Below are 23,259 nucleotides of genomic sequence, written 5' to 3'. Positions count from 1 at the left end.
TTCCATTGTGGTAGGTACCATACAAAGACATGCATCCTAGGTCACCACTCCCAAAGCAGTTAGTACGAATTGACCTTGAGCCTGGAAGGTTGTGGTAGAAAGAGATGGTCCTAGGAGAGTTAATGCGGTGATGGATGGTTGGAAAGGAAACCGGGAAGGGTAGCGAAGTGGAAATCTGGTGATCATCATGGGATAATTGGTGGATTTTTTTCAAATACGTTAAAATATTTTTGAAAATGAAATTCAAGACAAACATACGAAAATAAGATAGGTTCCAAAGTACAGTTTACATATAAGACCCAGAAAGCTGAAAGGGCTGGCATTCCTTCTGGAGCTTTTAATCATACCGTTTACTAAATATGTTATTTTCACATCAATTACCTGTGGAGAGGAATAGTGAGAAACAGAATGCCACCAGAAAAGCAAACTGGATGACCACCTTCATTAAAAGCCAGGTGGAAGGTGTTCACATGGATCCCAAGTGCAAATATATGTTAACAGGAACATATATTTAACCAACTCTGCTTGGTACCAGTAATAACTTTGTTGAAAATGGGGGGAAATGAAAGCAGTTTCTGACTGACATGAGACTAACCAGTTAATAGATTTTCTCAGGAAAGGGTAGTTGACTGGCTGGGAACAGAAAAACGTGAAAAGTGTTTTGCTACCTTTAATGTATGGCTGGAGGGAATTGATCCCAGAAATCACTTAAAACTAACAAGCTTCAACTCTCTTGAAGGAATGTTGTATTCTTAATCACTTAATCACTTAACTTCCCGTTAGTCTTCGATTTGCTTGAGCGGGTGCCAGTAACATCTCCATTTGTCCCTGGCGCGTGCTAGTGTAGCCCAATGGCATCTGTTCGCTCCGGGAACATGAAGGGCCTCAAACCGATCGTTAATGATCTTGACGAAGAAGTCAGACCATCTGGAAGTTGGGCGGCCACGCGGTCTTTTGACATCCCGAGGAATCCAGTCGGTAACAGCTCTAGTCCAGCGGTCGTCTTTAAATCTCATTACGTGACCAGACCATCTGATTTTCGACACCTCGGTAAATGAGACAGCGTCCCTGATTCTTGATCGGCGATGGATGTCAGAACTCCGGATTCTTTCTCTCAATTGAGTGAAACGTGATATTCCAAGCATAACTCTTTCTATTCTTCCTTGGGAGACCTGAATACCATTCTCATCTTGTTTACGTAGGGCCCAGGTCTCTGAGGCATATGTTAATGCAGGAAGAACAGCGGAATCAAAGAGATGTGCCCAGAGCCGGAGGTTCTTCATCCTCTTAGCTATTTCTTCGACGTTCTTGAAGGCATTCCAAGCCGCTCTCTTCCTCCTGCACAGCTCGGGTGCCAGGTCATTTGTCATGTTGACCTCTCGAACTAGGTGCACATAGCTGATGCTTTCGGAGATGGTCGTTTCGTTGAGAGCGAATGGGGCATCAGGAACAAGGCTGCTTCTCATAAACATTGACTTCATAAGATTCAGCTGCAGTCTTATCTTCCCACACTCACGGTCAAAGTCGGCCAGCATCTATCTTCGTTGTCTACGCACCAACATCTTATTATGATGAAAGAGAAATCGAGAAGTTCTACATGGAGCTAGAGAAGTTCTATAAAGAAGACCACACCTTCTACAAGATCATTGTGCGTGATTTTAATGCCAAGATAGGACCGAGAAGATCAGCTGAAGAACTTCACATCGGGACCCATGGCCTAGAATGGAACGAACAGGGTGAGAGACTGTCTGAGTTCATCATGTTGACCAAGACCATTCATGGTAACTCACAGTTCCAGAAGGCAGAATCTAAACGATGGACATGGGAGTCTCCCGGTGGAAGATTCCACAACGAAATAGACCACATCATATTCACTTGACGGTTTTGCATGACAGATGTCACTGTTGTGCCAAAATTTCGAACGGGATCGGACCACCGTCTCCTTCGTGCAAAATTCTACTTCACAGAGCAGGGAGAAAGGGCTACGAAGTTCAAAAAGAGAACTCTCAGAATGACCACCAACTGTGAACTCTTTGGTACTATTGCGGCAACATGGGAAGATGCCATTGTTGACAACATTGACGAGGAATATGATTGACTGGTTCAGCACCTCCATGTATGGGCGAGGAATTCCAAGAGAGAGATAAGCACAAAAAATTGCCTTTCTTCAAAAACTCTTGAGCTAATTCGCCAGCATGGTTTGGCGCATGCCTCAGGCAACCGCAAGCTAACATCCGAGCTCGCAAAGCAGTGCAGAGATGGGATCAAGGAAGACCTGAAAGAGAGAAGAGCAGAAGTACTGGTAGATGTGGCAGAAGCCGGGAAAAGTATTCGTAACACCTGCCTGTCCTTCGCCAACTACAAGACCAAGATGACTGCCCTCTGACGTCCTAAATGGATCCATCACATCCTCCAGAATGGCAATGGAGAAGATTATCCAATTTCTGTTACTATAAATTGTTTATTGAGATATTATAATTGTAATGTTTTCAAGCTAAGATTACATTGATGTGGACATTTATATCTATTTGTCTACTTTTCTAATTGTTTCCTTAATATCAATACTTAAAAGCTAACTTACTTATGACTGGATATGTAGCTCAGGACAAAAGAACTTGGCTTGCATGTATGAAATTTTGGTTTCTATTTTTAGCACTATAGAAGCAAAAGCAAAATCATTAACTGTGTTTGGAAATATGCTTCAGTGGTAAAATATTTGCCGCACATTTCTGAGGTTATGAGTTTGATCCTTGAATTTTCTTATACACACACGAAAGCTAACTTACAACAAAGTCTCACACTGGAGACCTAACTGGGCCCGCTCAAGAAAATCGATGAACAACGTGAGGACAGTGACAGTGACATTGACTTAATGAACATTAAACTGCTTTAAGCTATATATTGCCTAACTATTATACAGATTTATTTCTCAATAAAATAACTTTAAAAGGCCTATTTTCTAGCATCTTTGCTAGGGAAAGATAGCACCTGATATTTCAATACTCATAATTTGGGGGACATTTTAATTTATCATTTTATTTTGTGCTCTTTGTCTACCAGTGAACTTGAAAATTTCTCTTGTGTGGTACTACATGGAAAATATTATGCTATGGGAAATGAGTCAGAAACAGAGGGACAGACATAGAAAGATTGCATTCATCTGGGTAATATAAAGTAACAAAATAAGACACTAACACACAAGTACAACTGTCATAAATACCAGGTTGTTCACTCCATGACTTAGAGGCCAGCTTTACTCTCTAGGGGTAAAGGCAGTGCAGATAGAGAATGGAGCACCCAATAAAGGGTGCTGGGAAGATCTGCCCAGGATGGGAGATGCCTGTTGAAATTAGTCTATGGACCGAACAGGATTGCCACCCAATGTCCCTTTTGTAGATCATAGCACCCAAAAGGAGAGATAGAACAAAAGGTAGTGCCCTACCAAAGAGGCAGGGTGGGATGGGGGATGGGGAGTAGGAGGGATACTTGGATTGGTGGGAGTGGAGATTGGCCACTGGTGGTGGGATGGGTACTCGATCACTGTATAACTGAAACCCAAGTGCAACAACTTGTAAGTCTAAACTATACCTCATGGTGTTTCATAATAAAACAAAACAAAACAAACTTCAAAAAAAAAGAAAATTGCTCTTGTGTTTACTAGTCATTTACACTTCTTTCAATAGACATTATATGATCATGGTTTATGCTTATTTTTTCTATCAAGTTTAATAGCGAAATATTGATTTATTTCACAACACTAATTTTTTAAAACCATTCATCCTTGGCCTATCATAATAATTGCCAGTATTTGTTGGTGTTGCTGGTTTTTTGATCACTTAATTTGCTTTTTGTCCTTTTCTTTCAGATTGTAAAATTTTGGACAAGTGAGCATATGTTTTCCTTTATCTTCTACTGTTTTAAACTGAGAACAATTGTTAGTCTTGTACAATTAAAATACCTTTGCATTTACTATTTCTTCTCATTTGATTTACTTTAATACATCTAGATTCATCTACAATTTATCCTAGTATGTCTTGTAATATTGAAAGAAACCACCATTTTTTTCAATCATAGCACTGTAGCACTGTCCTCCCGCGGTTAATCTATTTGCTGTAGCGGGAACCTGTAACATCTTACACCAGATTGTGAGACTTGTTGTCACTGATTTTGGCCTATCGAATAGGTCATGGGGAGCTTGCCAGGCTTTTGCTATGTGGACGAGATACTTTGGGTAATTTGCCGGGCAGAGGAATCGGAATCAGGGTTGGCCTCCTGCAAGGCAAATGCCCTACCCGCTGTGCTGTGAACGTTATCTAAAATATACTAGTAATACCAAATGTTGTTTCTTTAACAGTGCAATATAAACGATTATTTAGTAATTTTCTTGATTTGTTAATGAAATAGCTAAGCTCTTGAGTAACATGGGAGTATTTTTCTAACACAGGAGTCTGAGGAAAGTGAAACTGTTATAACTGTCTTGTAGGATTCCATCTCCCTAGCCTGCTTCATTCTACCCCGCTCTCTATCCAATCCGGTCTTCTTCTTGGGATTCTGACCTCCTGATTGGCTAGCCTCTACCTTTCAACTGCCTACTTTATGACATCATTCTCCCACCAAACCAACCACCAACTGATAGAATCTTGGCAGTCCCATGTAGTAGTTTGTAAACAAATTTGAATCATCATGGCAAGTGACGAGTGACCAATGACCAATCACCAGTGAGCAGTCGTTTGTACTGAACACTTGTGGTCTTAAGCCGCTGCAGTGTTCAGACGTACTCTCGTACCGTCTCCTCTTCTCGTCTACCTTTCATCGGTATTTCCTCTTCTCTGACCATGTCAGGTAAGGAATAATACTTTTCAAAGCTTTTCATTAGATTTATCATCCCTTAACTTAGCAGTCAAGGAAAAACAGCACATAGTAATGAAAGAATATATTCAAGTAGAATTTTATAAGCCTCATTTTAGCTTGACTTTGACATTTGCTGTGTGATTTTAGACATTGGCTTACTTTCTCTCACATACAAAGTGTTTTTCCTCATTGATTACATTATATTTTAGACATACTTAGGAGCTCAAATACACACACATACATAAATACATATATATATGTATATATATGAGTGTTGATTGTCTGTGTTTCTTTTTCCTTTTAATAGTGAATTTTTCATGATATCCATTGAAAACAAGTAAATCAGATACCGTATTTTTACAGAAACAAAATATAAATGCTGTGGAAAACTGTTAATATATACTAGTATGTGTTCTCTGTAATGGTCTCTCCACTTGTATTCATACTTCAGTATTTTAAATATAGTGATATTACAAAGTAATAATCATTGATCTTTGAGATTTCATTTTAGCCAGGTAATAAGAAAATATGGGGCATGAGTAAGGTGTGGAGTGCTGAGGGTAGGGAGGCAAGCCCTCAAAGGTAAGAAAGTTTGGGAACACTTTCATCAAACATTGACCAATCGAAAGCTAGACGTGATGAGGGAGAAATAAATACGAAAGAAAGAACGAAAGAAAGAAAGTAAGAAAGAAGGAAAGCAAGAAAGCAAGCAAGCATAGGGACGTCGATTATCAAGGAAGGGGAAAACGTTTGTTCAGAATGTTGAAGAGAACCACAGATTTAAAATCAAAAAAGAAAGGTACCAGTAGGTAAAGCAGATTATCAGAAAGCCATCCTTGCTGGCATTTTTCCTTATTATCTCTTAGAACACAGTACTTGGTTCTTGACAATTTGAGTATAAAGACGCTTCAGAAATGATGCTTCCCATAAATAGTTAATAGTGCTGATCTAGGACGGTGGAAGACACATAATCTTCAATGTTTTTATTACGTTATGGTTTTAAGTACATGTACACGCTGCCTGTTAAAATTAAAAATTGGTATATTCTAACTTGAATAAGGAGATTTGATTCATTTGTGTGGTAAGTAGGTTCCAGGTTAAAGCGGCTTCTCATCTTTACAAATATTATTTCATGTGATTTTTTCTTCCTAACATGAAAGTATTTTGATAATAGTGAACTTCTGTTTTAAATCCTAAGAGGAAAAAGAAAAATCAATTCTCACAGATCTAATTACACATTTTTGTCATATTTGTGAATTAAGATTTTTCCTACATTAAAGATATTTTATTGGATTTTGGTGCTCATTTATTAAACATTGAGAAGAACGTTTTCCTGGTTGATAAAGCTAATTCTAATCTAGGGGTTGAAAGTAAATTTGCAATATTTTGTGATCACTTTTTAAATGGTCTTTTCTGTGTCTTGTGTGATCAAGTGAAATCCTATGCTGTGTTAAACACGTGTTGTTTGCTGGTTAATATTCAAAGGTACTGATGAGAATAATTTTTTGTACTTTCGAAATTTCTTTCTGTATTTTACTCATTTAAAACATTTCTTGTCTATGAAATACAATCACGCATAATCCTATTTTCTTTTTGTTATGTAGTTACTGATAAATCCTTTCTCTTTAATGGACTGGTAAAGTGTGCACTCAAAAATCACCTTCTATTCCATTTTTTGGCTAGAAGTTTTTTGTAAAATAGAATACTGTCTACATATTGTATATGTGGAAAAATTTATTAATAACCTTATTGCACTGTTTTATTTGGTTTTGTTTGGGATAACAGCCACTGTTTTTCAAGGCCTACTCTTTGGTCTGCTCTCCATAACATACTGTACTATGCTACTTGCCACGGAGTCCAGATTTCATTAATATCTATATTCTTTTTCAGTTATGTGATACATATTTTTCATGATGTTTTCTTTACCCTTCCTCCTATGTAAATCACATGAAATAGAAAAATTATATTCATGTATGCATTATTTTTCTTAGAATTATTAATAACTACATTTTAGACAAACAGTTTAAGACACAGAGTTTAAATAAAGTTTTGCTTCAAAAACATTTCTTTGAAAAAACTCAAGTTGTCATTTTTGAAGTGGATCAAAAATGAGGGTAAACTTCAATGCATCCACAAGAGTAAGTCGTATGTGAACAGTAAGTAACAGGTACTCATGGCACAAGTCAAATGGAAACCTGATGATTACAATGGTAATAGTTGTAAAGACCCCAAATGTCTAAATTAATGTAAGGTATCTTACTTCTGGTTTCTGGACTTGTAGTGATCATGCAGGGTCCTGGCCAAAAGTCCACATGCTTTAGGATGTGTAACCTGGAAATTCAAAAGGCACTGAGAGAGATAGTACTGGAGGGCATAAGGCACTTGTCTTGTACACAGCCAATCCAGTTGAATCTCTGTAACGGCATACACTCTCCCGAATGTTCTAAGGGGTCACTCCAGAGTGCAGAGCCAGGAAGAACCCAAGATCACTGTCAGTTGTTGGTCCAAACTCTACACCACCCTACGCCCCGCCCAACAAAATTTATTGGAATATAGGAAATCTCTTTGCCATCTCTGGGCCTCAGGATTCTTCTTGTCCACTGAATGTTTTCCTTTCTCTTAGACTTCTTAATTTGAAAAAGCTTCCATTCTAGGAAACAGCATAGGACTCAGTAGGAGGCAATCTACAGGAATTTCTAGGGTAAGGAGAACTGTCTGTAAGCAAGAAATCCAGGTACAGACATGATCACCTGGCTCTTCTACAGTTCTGTGTTCACTTTGGGAGCACGATACAAAATGCACAAAGTGCCAAAAAGTTCCAGGCTTTGAATCACCCCAAATTGTTGGAATTTTGGAAACTCAGTTGACTGTTGGTACTAGAAGCATCTCGATGGCTTAAATTTTAAGTTCATATTGTTCCTCTCAGTGTTGAAGGAGATTATTAGTCTCACAGATTTTTTTCATCACCCTCTTGTTCCTTACAGAAAATTTTCAAAATCCATCTGTATTGGGAACTGCACATACTCTGCAGCTTTCCCTTCCCGTGGTGAACAATGCAGCTTCCCGAACAGGAAGTGTCTGCAACTACTCCAGAATATCTGCTCCAGCTGGTAGTTCTGCTTGGCTCCTGCCCTCAGCCTCTGGCACCTCTTTCCAACCGCTGATGGGTAGTGCCTATCTTTACCAACATTTCAGCACAACAATGCTGTCTGGAGTGTTTCACCAGAGTCATATATCCACCTCAGCTGCTTCCTACCTGAGTGTTTTGGAATGGGATATTGCAGGAAGTGCTGAAGAGAAATCTTCCATGGGAGACTTTTCTGTGACTATTCTTGACCAAGACACCGCTGTCTCTTCCATATCTATGCAGCTCGCTATGAGAAAATCCTAGATACCAACAACACGGTGTCTGTGTACCCATCACTTTCTGCCAGTCTTGTGGAAAGAACACCATTTATGGTTCCACATCAGAGTCAAAGCCTGTCACTTCCCTACCAGGAAGGAAGCCAGGTGTATTACTATCATCCAGGCAATCTGGGAACTCTCCTTTCCGGTCTGCTGTTCTATGACTCCATTTCATACACAGGGCTAAATGGCTCTGCCCCCAATCTTACAGCAACTCATCGCGAGAGATGGTTATGGGTCTCAAGGAGGTTCAGCCCTCAAATAACCAAATACCAGACTCCTACTCTGGAATGACTTCTCTCTGTCTGCTCAACCTATCACAGAATTGAGTTATCAAGGTGAGGAAAACGGAGAGAAGAGAAAGAAAATTCAAAAATTGGGGTCAAATAAGAGGAAAACTGATCGTAGAGAGGTGGTATTCATATACACTGAGATTTTTAAATTAAAAAAAAATCTCAGTTCATGTTTACTCCCCTCACTCATTTTACAGCATGTTATTTTCACACTCAATATAAGAGCTCCTAATGGAGATTGGAAGTTATGATAGTATAATGGACATCTAAGTTTCTTATAATGAAATGTCAGGAGCAGAGAAAAGAATGCCACATTTTTTCCCTTGTTATTTCATTTTTTTAATTTTTATTAGTTAAACGTCGTGAGGGACAGTTGTAGACTTACAAATTATTGTGATTCGATTTCATTTATACAATCATGGAGTACCTATCCCTCCACCAGTGCCCATTCTCCAGCACCACGGTCCCAGTATTCCTCCTACCACCCATACCCCCCATCCCACTCAGCCTCTGTGGCAGGAAATGCTACATTTTTCACTGTTCTATGTCAGCAGGCCTCAAGAATTACCACACTAAAAGTAAAATACATTTCTTAAACTAGTGTTTTGTTATTTTCTTAAGAAGTTTCAGAACTCTAATTGTAATGGTACCACTTTAACTTTCCCTTCCATAAATGAACAGCAAGGTTCTGAATACACTTGTGGTTCAGAGATTCTGACTCAAATCATGAAACCTAGAATCTGTACCTCAGCACAAATATCACGCTGAATTAGTGCTTCATTCATACTCTTATTCTATGATATTAACGGCCTTTTATTTGTTCATGAAAGTGAATAAATTGACAGTACAATACATTACCAAGCTAAGCTCTATATGGCACTTATTAGTTTGTAAAAGTAAAGTAAAGGCCCTCCCGTTGATCATCAATTTGCTCGAGCGGGCCCAGTAACATCTCCATTGGAGACTTTGTTTTTACTGTGTCTGGCATATCGAATACTCTTGGCAGCTTGCTGGGCTCTCCGAGAGGCGCAGAGGAATCAAACTCGGGTTGGCCATGTTGGCCGCGTGCAAGGCAAATGCCCTACCCGCTGTGCTATCGTTCCAGCGGTATTAGTTTGAAAATCTATAATTACTTAAAAAAAAAACTTTTGTTTGGAGGACGTTGAATCTGTGTCATAGAACGAAGTGCTCAGGGATTACTCCTGGATCTGTGCTGGGGATCACTGCTGAAGATGCTTAGGAGATCATAGGTGATGCGAAAGATCAAAGTGAGGTCAGGTGTGCGCAGGGCCATTGCCTTAACAAATGTACTATCACTCTTCCCAAGTCTCTTATTTTTCAAGTTAGTTTACACAGAAATTCTTAAAATACAAAGAAAACCAAAAAACAAGAGCACTACATGACAAACAGTAAGAACTACAACATTTACCTCCAATCTTCAAGCACAGGACTTGTCCATTATCCGTTGAATACCCAGTAACAATCCACTGCCTATTGCTGGTAGGTGCACAGTTGTTGCACCACTAGTTTTGTGGACCGAATATCTCATTTCGCAGACACTGATTTCTTCCTTGGTTCCTTTTTAGTGATAAATTTCCTGGGGATAGAGACTTCCCTGTTATCACAACTTTCAGGTAAGACATTTGGTCTGACACAAATTTCCGAATTGCCCCCATGTTGCAGTAGCAGGATTCAAAGACCTGTGAGTAATCCACCACCAGAGTTTCGGGAAGTTCCCATAATATCTCCAGCCAAAGTAACCTGGCGCTGACCCCAACTCCAACTCAGGAACAAAAAGTTAAGAATTTTGATCAGATGAAAACTGGGCTTTCAAAACCTCTCGAGACCTACCAGATCCCCGTAGACCTAGAACAATGCAAAGATCTGCAGGTAATGAACACCACTGACACCATCACTCTGAAGCAGGTGCAAGAAAATTCAAGTGGCACCAAGGGGGCCTCCGATGCAGAAAGGAAGAACAAAAAGGAGGCTTCTGAAACTCTTGAGGGAGAAGCCAAGGCCAAAATCCAGCCAAAAGTCCTAGAATGCTTGCTAGGGGGAGGGGGGATTGTTCGTAATGCTGTAGTCAGTGATAGGTGTCCTGTGACCACGGCCAAAACTAACAGCAAACCTCACAAAGCTGCCTCCAGCAGGATCAGCAAGAAAAAGAGGCATGATCAGCAGAAGACAAAAAACACCCGAGAAAAGTCTAAGAAAGCTAATGAGTGTAAGCAGCCAGGGAACAAGGTCAAGGCAGAAGAAAAGTCCACCATTGGCAAGATGAAATGCAAGAAAAGTCAACCTGAGTTTTTCCAAGAGGCCGTTAAAAAGCCCCGCCGCTACCTAGGCATACACATGCTGGATTCGGTCCAAGTGTTTCATGCTCTGGGGAAGAAGAGTGATCCAAAACCTGGAATCTCTTCCTCCCAGGTCCTGAGTAGCTCAAAGAAGCCTAAAGATGTCAAGCCATCCTCAGCTGTCAAGTCATAGCTAGGTGCTACAGGGGATGGAAAAGGCCTTGAGAAAACTCAGGTCACAGCACAGAAACCAAGTAGCCGTGCTGAAAAATGCTCATCTCCATCCAAGTCTGAGCTGCCACCTCCTGGGAGGTCAAATTGGTACCTTTGCCGTTTCTTACCATGAAGAGTCCCCAAGCTAGACCTGTTCCTCAGAGACGACAATCTGTGGACTCACATCATCCTGCTGCAGCTTACCCTGCCAAGCCCGAATCTATCAATGCAGCTCAGCCAACTACTGCCAATTCTTCCCGGTCAAACACTCCATTTTTGTCGATTCTCCCAAACTTGCTCAGTCCATTTCAACCACCCATTTCGACCAGGTTTGCAGAACCCTACTATCCGGCCTATTCGTCACCTCACAGCTTCTAGACCTGATCCCTACAATAGCAGCTGGCATTTCCCTCCAGCTGGAACCTCCTCCTGCCTTTGTGGACAAGCGGCAGTGGCCAACCAAATGTCAGAGTCAGTTTCTCCTCCAAGACTTCCGTTTCCAACCGATTCCATGGAGAAAGCCCAATGTTCCCGAGCCAGTCATGTCAAAGCCCATCACCAAAGAGCAGAGACCAGAGCGTGAGGCTATGAAAAGGAAGGCTCAGAAGGAGCGTGAGAACGCTGCCAAACACACATCTTTGGGTGAAAGTTCAGAACTTTATTGAGAGGGAAAAAGAGATGGACGTCTCTTTCTACTATGGCTACGTAATGGGAGTAGCTGGAACGGTAGGTTCCACTTGAGGTACCAGATGGTTTTCCTAGGCAAACACTGACATGCCATACTCATTTTATTTATTCTAATATATTTTTTCAAATTAAAGAGATGCATCATAGTTAATTGGTTGTTAATAAAAGTTATGAATTTTTAGATGCTGTCAACTGTGGTTGTTTTTGGGAGTGGCTGGGGGTTGAAGGATGGGATGGGAAAGAATGGGAAGTTAGAGATAGGAAAAAGGGTGAATAGACAAGACTCTACGAAATACAAACTTGGTCCAGGGTTATAAAGCCCATCAGATGAGAAATTGCATGGGTATGATGAAGAGTGGGATAGGGTCAGAGGAACATTATAGCCTACAGGGCATTTGCTCTGCAAACAAGAAGGACTCAGTTCATTTCTTGCAGTCTTTTATGGTCCCCAGAGACCCACCAGATCTGAAACTTGAGCACAGAGCCAGAGATAAGATCATAGCACAATCAAGTATTCCCCATACCTGGTGTCCTCCACAAAAAAATTGGGAGAAATGGCACGATCTGCAGTGTTTGGTTAAAAGAATAATTTTTGAATAGGCTGAGGAAGGCAGATGAGTCTAAGATGACCAGAAGAAAAGTAAAAATTCTTCCATGGAGGCTGTGTTTACGCCTCCTGGCCACTTTTGGTAAATAACCAAATTTGAGACACATCACTAAAAGGTTTTGGTGGTCTATCCATAAATGATGGTTGGGGGATTCGAACTCATACACTGGGGAATAAACCTACCTGATGAGTGATCAATGCCCTCAGAGTCATTCAAGGATGACTCTTAACAGGGACAAAACCAAGAGAACAATTGAAGCATGAAGCCTGAAGATCAGCTCCTGGGAGATGCAAAGATAAGTACCAATGTCCTCGGGGCCTCTGTTCAGCACCCGTAGCTGCAACATTTCACTTATTCCCAGCAATATTCAGAGTTGCTGTTACGGTGACACTTCACTAGCGTGTTTTCACAATGCGGTCCATTGCCTCTGTTAGTCTTTGGATTTGTAAACTCCCCAAGGTAGCCAAGCCAGTTATCAGGAAATTTCTGGTGCGGGAGCTCAAATTATATTAGCTTGAGGGACTGGTCCTTGGTCTTCCATCGTGCCTGGTTCCTGTAACCTGCTCTAAACATCGCTGTTAACTGCAGCTCACACAAGAACCAACGTTATAAATGGCTTTGGGGCTGCGTTGCCAGAGGTACTGGACTAAAACATGCGCACTAGGTCACCACTTCCAAAGCAGTAGGTACCGGTTCTCCTTCAGCCGGGAAGTTGTTGGTGGAAAGAGATGGCCCTAGGAGTCTCAATCGGGTGATGGATGAATGGAAAGGAAACCGGGACGGGTAGAGAACTGGACAGCTGGTGATCATCATGGGATAGTTGGTGGATGTTTTTCAAATACGTTAAATATTATTTGTAAATAATATTCAAAACAAAAATACGAAAATAAGATAGGTTCCAAAGAACAGGTTACATATAAGACCGAGAGAGCTGAAAGGGCTCACATTCATTCTGGAGCTTTCAAACATACCATTTACTAAATATGTTACTTTCACATCACTTAGCTGTGGAGAGGAATAGTGAGAAAGAGAATGCCACCAGAAAAGCAAACTGGATGACCACCTTCAAAAAAAGCCAGGTGGAAGGTGTTCACATGGATCCCAAGTGCAAATATATGTTAACAGGAACATATTTTTAACTAACTCTGTTTGGTACCAGTAAATACTTTGTTGAAAATGGGGGGAAATGAACGCAGTTTCTGACTGACCTGAGAAGAACCAGTTATTAGATATTCCCAGGAAAGGGTAGTTTACTGGCTGGGAACAAAAAAACGTGAAAAATGTTTTGCTACCTTTAATGTATGGCTAGAGGAAAATGATCCCAGTAAACTCTCAAAACTAACAAGCTTCAACTCCCTTGAAAGAAAGTTGTATTAACTGAGGAAAAATTGCTGGGAGAAAAGTCTGAAATGATGAGAAAAGAGACAATAAGGGTAAAAGGAAGGGCTTGAAATTTGGCGAAAACAAAGCTTGAAACAAGAAGATCTAGTGGGAACATGATCTACTGGGAATGGGATCTGAGGAGGAAAATAGCAATATCAGGGATGTGAACAAGGAAAACAAAGTTAATGAAGACTTAGTTAGCTGACTACTCTATGGGCAACATGGTTCCAAGAATACCAGAATTTACCAAGGAATTTACTTTAATTTTCTTTTTTTATATGGAAAATTACAACATGTATTTTTGCCTTCTTAAAACACAATTTGGAGTGTTCATTTCTTTCTCAATATTCTGTTCATTTGTGTAAGCACCTTAAACAACTGTTGGATAACAGAATTATATGATCAGACTTATTTTTTACTTTAATGTTTAGTTGAGATTACTGAAAACTAGGTCTAAAGTGAAGTTTGTCTTGATTGGTACAAGTAGAGAAGGGAGGACTAGGGATGGAATTAGAGATTATAGGGTACCACATTTAGTTCCTAATAAAACAAGTACAGCACAGTGTCCCAAAGAGACTATTGAAAAAGATATTCATCTCTATTTAACCTGTATATTCAGTATTTTCTATATTAAATTAAAAATGAAAGAATGTTCCTATATTTGGTCTTTTAAAGACATTCCAGGTTGGTTAAGGAAACAAACACTGCCTATGAAATCATAACAACGTAACTATAAAAATCTGATTACTACTTAAATTTCCAAGAATGTCAGTGCTAAGAATTATTTGTCTGGATTTCCTTAGTGTACATGATCACTTAATCACTTAACTTCTCGTTAGTCGTCAATTTGCTCGAGCGGGTGCCAATAATGTCTCCATTTTTCCCTGTCACGGGCTAGTGTAGCGCAATGGCATCTGTTCGCTCCGGGAACATGAAGGGCCTCAAATCGATCATACGTGATCTTGAGGAAGAAGTCTGACCATCTAGTAGGTGGGTGGCCATGCGGTCTTTTGACATTCCGTGGCGTCCAGTGGGTAACAGCTCTAATCCAGCGGTCGTCTTTAAATCTCTTTCCGTGACCAGCCCATCTGATTTTCGACACCTTGGCAAAAGAGACAGCGTCCTTGATTCATGATCGTCGACAGATGTCATAACTCCAGATTCTTTCTCTCATTTGAGTGAAACGTGATATTCCAAGCATAGCTCTTTCTATTCTTCTTTGGAAACCTGAATAGAGTTCTCATCCTGTTTGCGTAAGGCCCAGGTTTCTGAGGCATATTTTAATGCAGGAAGTACAGTGGAATCAAAGAGATGTGCCTAGAGCCGGAGGTTCGTCGTCCTCTTAGCTATTTCTTCGACATTCTTGAAGGCATTCCAAGCTACTCTCTTCCTTCTGCACAGCTCGTATGCCAGGTCATTTGTCATGTTGACCTCTCGACCTAGGTACACATAGCTGTTGCATTCGGAGATGGTTGTTCCATTGAGAGTGAATGGGGCGTCAGGAACGAGGCTGTTTCTCATAAACATTGTCTTGGTAAGTTTCAGCTGTAGTCCTACATTTCCACACACACGGTCAACGTCGGCCAGCATATGTGCCGCTTGGCTGATGTTTGGTGTTATTAAAACAATGCCATCAGCAAAGCGGAGGTGGTGTAGTTGCCGACCATCTATCTTCACTCCCATTCCTTCCCATTCCAGTCATCGCATGATGTTCTCGAGGGTGGCACTGAAGATTTTCGGTGAAATGGTATCACCCTGCCGCACCCCTCTCTTGACGTCAACGATCACTTCTTTGTAGAATGATGAGATCCTGGTAGTGAAGCTGCAATACAGCTCACAGAGGATCCTGATGTATTGGGCTTGAATGCCCTGATTGGCTAGGGCTTCAATGACCGCTTCCGTCTCAACAGTATCAAAGGCCTTTTTAAATCAATGAATGTTAAACCGAGCGGCATCTTGAACTCCCGAGAAACATCAATGAGTTTGGTTATCGTGTGGATATGGTCGATGGTGCTGAATCCTTTGCGGAACATGGCTTGCTCGCATGGTTGTCCTTCATCTAGTGTTCTGCCAATCCTTTTTAGGATGACTCGAGTGAACAACTTGTAGATGACAGACAATAGGCAGATCGGGCGATAGTTGCCAATGTCATGGATGTCTCCCTTCGTGAACAGTAGTACGGTCCTGCTGGTTTTCCATTGGGACGGAACCTTGTATTCAGGCAGGTAGCGAGTGAAGAGCCGAGCCAGTGTATTGATGAGTACTGACTGCAGGTTCTTCAGGTGTTCAGGTCTGACCTTGTCTGGCCCGGGTGCTGTTTGTTCCTTTACCAACGAAATGGTGTGTCGGATTTCGGAAGGGAGAACTTTGGGAATGACATGTCCATCCTGTGGAATTTGGTATGTCGGCAAGTGGACATGGCTGTCGAAGAGATTTGAGTAGAAGTCATGGTAATTTTCTCCATTGCCGTTCTGGAGGATGTGATGGATCCATCAGGACGTCGGAGGGCAGTCATCTTGGTCTTGTAGTTGGCGAAGGACAGGCGGTGTTACGAATACTTTTCCTGGCTTTTGCCGCATCTACCAGTACTTCTGCTCTTCTCTCTTTGAGGTCTTCCTTGATCGCATCTCTGCACTGCTTTGCGAGCTCGGATGTTAGCTTGCGGTTGCCTGAGGCATGCGCCAAACCACACTGGCGAATTAGCTCAAGAATTTTCGAAGATAGGGGATTTTTTGTGGCTATCTTCTCTTGGAGTTCCTCACACATTCATAGAGCTGCTGAACCAGTCGATCATATTCCTCGTCAATGTTGTCAACAATGGCATCTTCCCATGTTGCCGCAATAGTACCAAAGAGTTCCCAGTTTGTGGTCATTCTGGCAGTTCTCTTTTTGAACTTTGCAGCCCTTTCTCCCCGCTCTGTGCAGTAGAATTTTGCACGAAGGAGGCGGTGGTCCGATCCCGTTCGAAATATTGGGACAACAGAGACAGCTGTCAGGCAAAACCGTCAATTGAATATGATGTGGTCTATTTCGTTGTGGAATCTTCCACCGGGAGACACCCATGTCCATCGTTTAGATTCTACCTTCTGGAACTGTGTTACCATGAATGGTTTTGGTCGACATGATGAACTCAGATAGTCTCTCACACTGTTCGTTCCATTCTAGTCCATGGGTCCCGGTGTGAAGTTCTTCAGCTGATCTTCTCGGTCCTATCTTGGCATTAAAATCACCCACAATGATCTTGTAGAAGGTGTGGTCTTCTTTATAGAACTTCTCTAGCTCCATGTAGAACTTCTCGATTTCTCTTTCATCATAATGAGATTTTGGTGCGTAGACAAAGAAGATAGAAACTGCAGGCAGTGAGCCACATCTATTCAAATGTAAACTTCCGATTCGGGTTGTTATTCATTCCAATGAATCAATGCTCTTGGCCAAGTTTGTGTTGACAAGGACACTTATACATCCAACACCTCTTTTATCGCAAGTTCCCAGGAACAATTCTTCTCCAGTGTCGAAAACGGCATCGTGAGATTCTTGTCTTCTTGTTTCAGTCAGACCAATGATGTCGTACTTGATCATTCGCGCTTGTACCATCAGGTCCTCGATGGATGCATCTGATGCTAGCGTATATGCATTGAAAGTACAGACGATCATTTTTGTCTTCCTTCGTTGTGGCAGCCTAGGTCGGCCTTGAGATTTTGTCGGCCTCTCCTTTCTCATCCTTCTCAGTGCTGCCATGTCGCTGAAGCCTTTGGGATTAGGTGAATGTACATGATACAGGGTTAGTGTACATGATAGTCATATGAATACACCTGTGTGAATATATCGCTGGTATCTAGAGAATAGATATATAGAAATTAGATCACATAGCTGAGTGTGATCTTAACTTTTCTACACACTCCCATGCCCCACACACCCAAAGACTTGTACTAATCCTTATAGATCCATGACTTTTCCTCCTCCCCTCTCCCAGAGTCTTTTAAAATTTCTTTTCAAGTACTAATGTAATGCGCTTTAGAAAATATTGAGTTAAACTTAATTGTTGTCATGTAGCTTTTAGATAGAGAACCAAGAAAATCTTATTAAAAGAGTATTTTTGTATTCTTTGAAAATGGTAATAAGAACATTATCCTTGAGTCCCGCAATAGACATTATATAAAGAATGTTGTGAGGAATTCCCTGTACAAATCAATACTCGAAGAAATAAATGACTTCTCTGAATGAGGATGAACTGGGACATTTCAAAGTATCAATCAGTGAATCAAAGATGAATCATACCATCCTATAGATAAAAATGATCTTGATGTAATCTAGTCAACACCATTACCTTTTTTTCTTATACCAGCTGATAGCACTTTTAATTTTTTAATTTTTATTTATTTATTTTTATTAATGAAACACCATGAGGTGCAGTTGTAGACTTACATACCTTTGTACTTGATTTTCAGATATACAAGAATCAAGTACACATCTTTCCACCAGTGAACATTCTCCACCACCAAGGAACCCAATGACCCTCCCACCCCCCATCTCCCCCATTTTGCCCCAACTCAGGGCATTCCCTTTGCTTTTTCTTTGTTTTAGGGTGTTGCGGTTTGCAATGGAGGTCAATACCATTACATTTTCAAAGAAGAAAATAGGCCCCTATATGTTCAAGACACTACTACTGTCCTGCGGTTCTTTCCAGTATGTACATTGCTCCAAGCCAGCCCTTTGAAAATATGCTGGGAAGGAAAACTGGATGTTCCTTTCCTCACACTGACCTGGAAGACTCTTGCTGATTCTCAGCCACATCAACTATTTCATTTGTTGCCTGATATCACCTACTGTCCTTAATTTTTTTAAAAAAAATATTTGATTTGTTTCGGGAATATAAAGAAAAAAATTAAATGGACTAATAAAACAAAAGTAAAATCAAACCTTTACACTCTGACATCAAAATCGTCCTAATAGGAGGGGAAGTAAATGACTGAAATGCGTAGGGGAGTGTTGTTAGTTGGTTGTGGACAATAGCTGGATATTTGACAGTGCATGGAGTATGAATACACAGTTGCAGAGATCAGGAACTCTGTACTTGAAGCGAATACAGTTTGTAAACTAGTCATCACAATTATATGTCTATATGAAATTTCTCTACATATGCTTTGTGCCTTCCATGCATGTATGTGTTATGCATTCCTTTATCATGAGCTCAGAAATGCATCTGAGGACACTCGGAAAATTAGTTGCGCCCCAAGTATGGGGAGAGAAGTAGTAAATAATTGGAGGAGAAAGAAATATGAGTTGGAGCTTAAGAGCCATGTAAGAGGAATATATAGATATGTATGTGTGTGTAAATACACATATATATGTATAAATATATATATGGGCTGGAGCCATAGCACAGTTGGTAAGACGTTTGCCTTGCAAGCGACCCACCTGGGTTTGGTTGCTCTCCTCCTCTCAGAGAGCCCGGCAAGCTACTGAGAGTAACCCTCCCTCATGGCAAAGCCTGGCAAGCTACCTGTGATATATTCAACATGCCACGAACAGTAACAAACAGTCTCACCATAGGGACGTTTCTGGTGCCCGCTCAAGCAAATCAGTGAACAATGAGAGGACAGTGCTACAGTGCTATGGTTAATTCAAACGTTGTTTATGCAAAATATGAAAGAATCAAATAAATATTCTATAAAGCTGATTTTACCTATTAAATTAATATAACTTTAAATAGTGTTTAGAAATGAAGTTGAAGAATTTTAAGGCTATAGAAAGATATTGACAATATATCAAGAAACACATGGATTTTTGAGGAGAAAGAACACGTACCTGTTGTCCTTTCTTAAGGTTATTTTTTTGGCTTTTATAGAATATGTTTTCCCTGAATTTTTGTTAATCGCTTCCGTTTTTTAGAAAGCATCAAAATAAATTATATTTTTTAAAAAAGTAAATAAAGTTGTGTTTGTGAGTGGATTATGTATGTTTGGAACCTGGGAAGTATTTTGCTAGGTAAGTTACATTAAACATGATATTTATAACAGAAATACCATCTGCAGTACTATTGACAATAGCCAGAAGAAACTATGGTATACCTACACAATTGAATACTACACAGTTGGCAGGAAACTGACATCATGAAATTTGCTTATAAATGGATGTACAGGGAAGAATATCATGCTCAATGAAATCAGTCAGAAGGAAAGGTGTATACTGATTGGACTACCCCATTTTTTGGATATAAAAAACCAGAGTATGAGACTAATACCCAATGATAGCAGAAACACAGGCCAGGAGAATTGGTCAATTGTTGGATGCTTGCCACAAGTGCTGAAGGCGAGCATTTGGAATAAAGAAGGGACTGCTATGACAATGATAGTTGGAAGTGATTACTCTGGGTGAGAACTGAGTCCTGAAAGTAGGCCAATGAATAAGCGTGAGAACCTCTCTCTCTCTGTATTACAATCCATAATGCCCAAAGGATGAGAGAGAGAGAGAGAGAGAGAGAGAGAGAGAGAGAGAGAGAGAGAGAGAGAGGTGACTGCCATAGTGTAGAGAAAGCAGGCTGTCAGGTGGGGTTTGGGGTTGGGAGAGGGAGTGGTGGGAGAGAAACTGGGGACATTAGCAATGGAACTGTATACTAGTGGAGGTTAGGTGTTAAAATATCCTATGATTGAAACTGAATCATGAAAAGGTTTGTAATATGTGTCTCCTGCAGATTCAATACAAAAATATGATATTTAGGTTCTACCAGCATGACTAACCTATGAATTTGCTGAAATTTACTTTTATCACCTTGGCTGGGCTCATTACATGGATGTCTGTGTGGTAAAACTTTTTCCATTTTATGCGGACTGAAGAGACAAAAATCATAGGGTTGGGACTTCTGGTGGAAGGAGAGAAGAGCACAAAACACCCTGTTGACCACACCTCAGCAGGGTCACCTAACTTGCCTAATGACAGACCTCTTTCAATGATTTCTTCTTTTGTAATGTGGAAAAATGAAAAGACATTGCAGGCTGACAGGGGGTTGTCCCCTCCAGTAAACACTGTTTTCTTTTTGATCAGAATTGTTTAAAGATTATTTGAAAAATTTGGAGCTTACTGATTTGTTCTCATATATTTCCCCTACATAGTGTCAGTGGGCATTGATCTAGGAAGGCCAGCATGAAAAACTTGAGGTGTATGTCTTAACCACCAATGCCAACACTACTGTAAGTATGGAACCCAAAGTACAATAGTAAAACTTCAAAATGTGTTTGTCAAGGAAATCGGTGGGAATGCAGGGAGAAATGTGTAATCTGTTGGTGGAAGCATGCAGACACTGGTGGTGTGATTAGAATTGGAATATTGTATGACAAATCTCCATTATAAATGACTTTGAAAATCAAAATTGCCTAAATTTTAAAAAAAAGAGAAGTCAACTTACGTCTATATTTCAAGAAAGCTTGTCTTAGCAAATTTTGGCAGGGAGACCATAGTTGGTAGAGAGAGGGAGAAAGAAAGGGAGATTTGACAGTTGGGAAGAGAAGCCTGGATATCATGGAAGAGATGAAAGCTAATCTTAGAAGATTTGGAGCCATCAGAGTTTAGTGAGTTAAATGGTGAGAACATTGCAGTTTAGATACTTAAATAGTGAGATTGGTTTCAGTCATCACCACTGTATATATAGAAAGAGTTCAAAGACCTCACAGACATTCAGGCTATAATAACTAACAAGGGAAGCGTTTTTTTCCTGAAGCACTATGTAAGGATAATATATTGCCAGGAAAATGATAAAAAGTTGGTTCTATTTTTCAGAGATTAATACATTAGAGATGAAAATTTTATACAAAGGAATCTATCATCTTGCCCTGTTGCTCTGTTTTCTTGTCATCATTCCATTCTCCACCATGACCCTACCTAATCAGGGCTTGCCACATTTCTCAGCAGTATCACCACATAGCCTAAGAGCATGTGTTAACTGCCGGTAGCTCACAGCTCTCATGTTTGCCCCCCATCCAAGCCAGAGCCATCCTTCTGAAACCATGGATATTTGCTGAAGGCCTGTTCTTCCTTGAAGTGGCAGTCATGGTTTACCTCTTCTTAATCATTGTGTTTACAAATTTAGATGAATGTCACAATACTAGTGACAGGGATTTTCCAAACTATGGTAAGCATAAACATTTCCCTTTCCCCCACGAATTTTGGGCTAGTTATTTTCTATCCACTGCTAATAATTTGTGATAATGAGGAAACAGAACTGAAGTAAAAACAGGGACATTTGTCAATTTGGTGCCATGACTAATCAGTCTTAGTATAAGTATATATTTCTAGAAAAAAAAAAGCAGAAGAAAAGGAGTTGGTTTCTAGCAAAGAATGCCAAACCTCTGCCAAGAAATCCTTTGAAAATAAAAATTCTGACTATGTACTGAACATGATTGACACTCAATGCCTCTTTTGCAGACCACAACACCCGAAAGGAGAGAGAGAACAAAAGGGAATGCCCTGCCACAGAGGCAGGGTGGGATGGGGGGTATTGGTGTGGGAGGGATACTGGAATCCATGGTGGTGAAAAATGGGCACTGGCGGAGGAATGGGCACTTGATCATTGTATAATCGAAACCCAAGCACAAAAATTTGTAAATGTACAACTGTACATCATGGTGTTTCACTAATAAAAATTTTTAAAAAAATAAAGTAAAATTTTTTTTTTGACTGCGAGAGATCAGCAGATGGGAACCTGAGTGAAGGCAAAAGATTACATTGGTTGACTTTTATTTTTCCTTGAGTATATTAATTTGATTTTGGAGTCAATTTATATGAGAGTTCATCAAGACACAGACATTTTTAGCGCTTCTCTTGTTTAAAAGTATAGTGATACACCATATCTCTATCTCACATTCTTTTTATTTCTGATAGTTTGACACAAAAGATACGTCAAAATCTTAGATAAATGTAAATTATTTAAATACTTTTTTGATTATGTAAAATTACCTTATAGAATTACATTATAGAATTTCATAAATTTTAGAATTATGCAGAATCAACGTGCATGTATCATATTACACTCACTACTGAAAGGCCTACTCTGTCATTCACCATTGTTCAGTTTTTCCACTTTGATTATACTTTTCGATCTGGTAACTAAATAGTCTCATAGTTCTAAAGTTTGTTTTTATTGCTTTGAAAAGATTAAAATTATGCAATTTTCAACATTGGATGAAACTAGAGGATATCATGCATGTAAAGTTAGCCTTAAATAAATGAACAGATACAGAGAGATTTTTCTCATATGTGGGATGTAAAGACACACAGCAAGGTAGAAACAAAGATTCAAGAGCAATTTAAGGGGAGAACTGATCCACACAATTGAGTCAGGGGATTGAGAGTGAGGGATTATGGGGGATTGGGGGAGAGGAAGGGTTTATTCTTTGAGAGAATGAGGAGTGTCATGTTGGAATTATGTGTATGAGAAACCATTGTTAATTGAATTATGAATTATAGAATATAAATAATGTTTTAGATGTTTGTCTGTCTCATTTTATTCTTTTAATTTGTTTTCTC

This window comes from Sorex fumeus, unplaced genomic scaffold, assembly GCF_029834395.1.
Source record: "Sorex fumeus unplaced genomic scaffold, SorFum_2.1 ptg000095l, whole genome shotgun sequence".
Classification (NCBI taxonomy): domain Eukaryota; kingdom Metazoa; phylum Chordata; class Mammalia; order Eulipotyphla; family Soricidae; genus Sorex; species Sorex fumeus.
Note: the sequence above shows the minus strand (reverse complement) of the source record.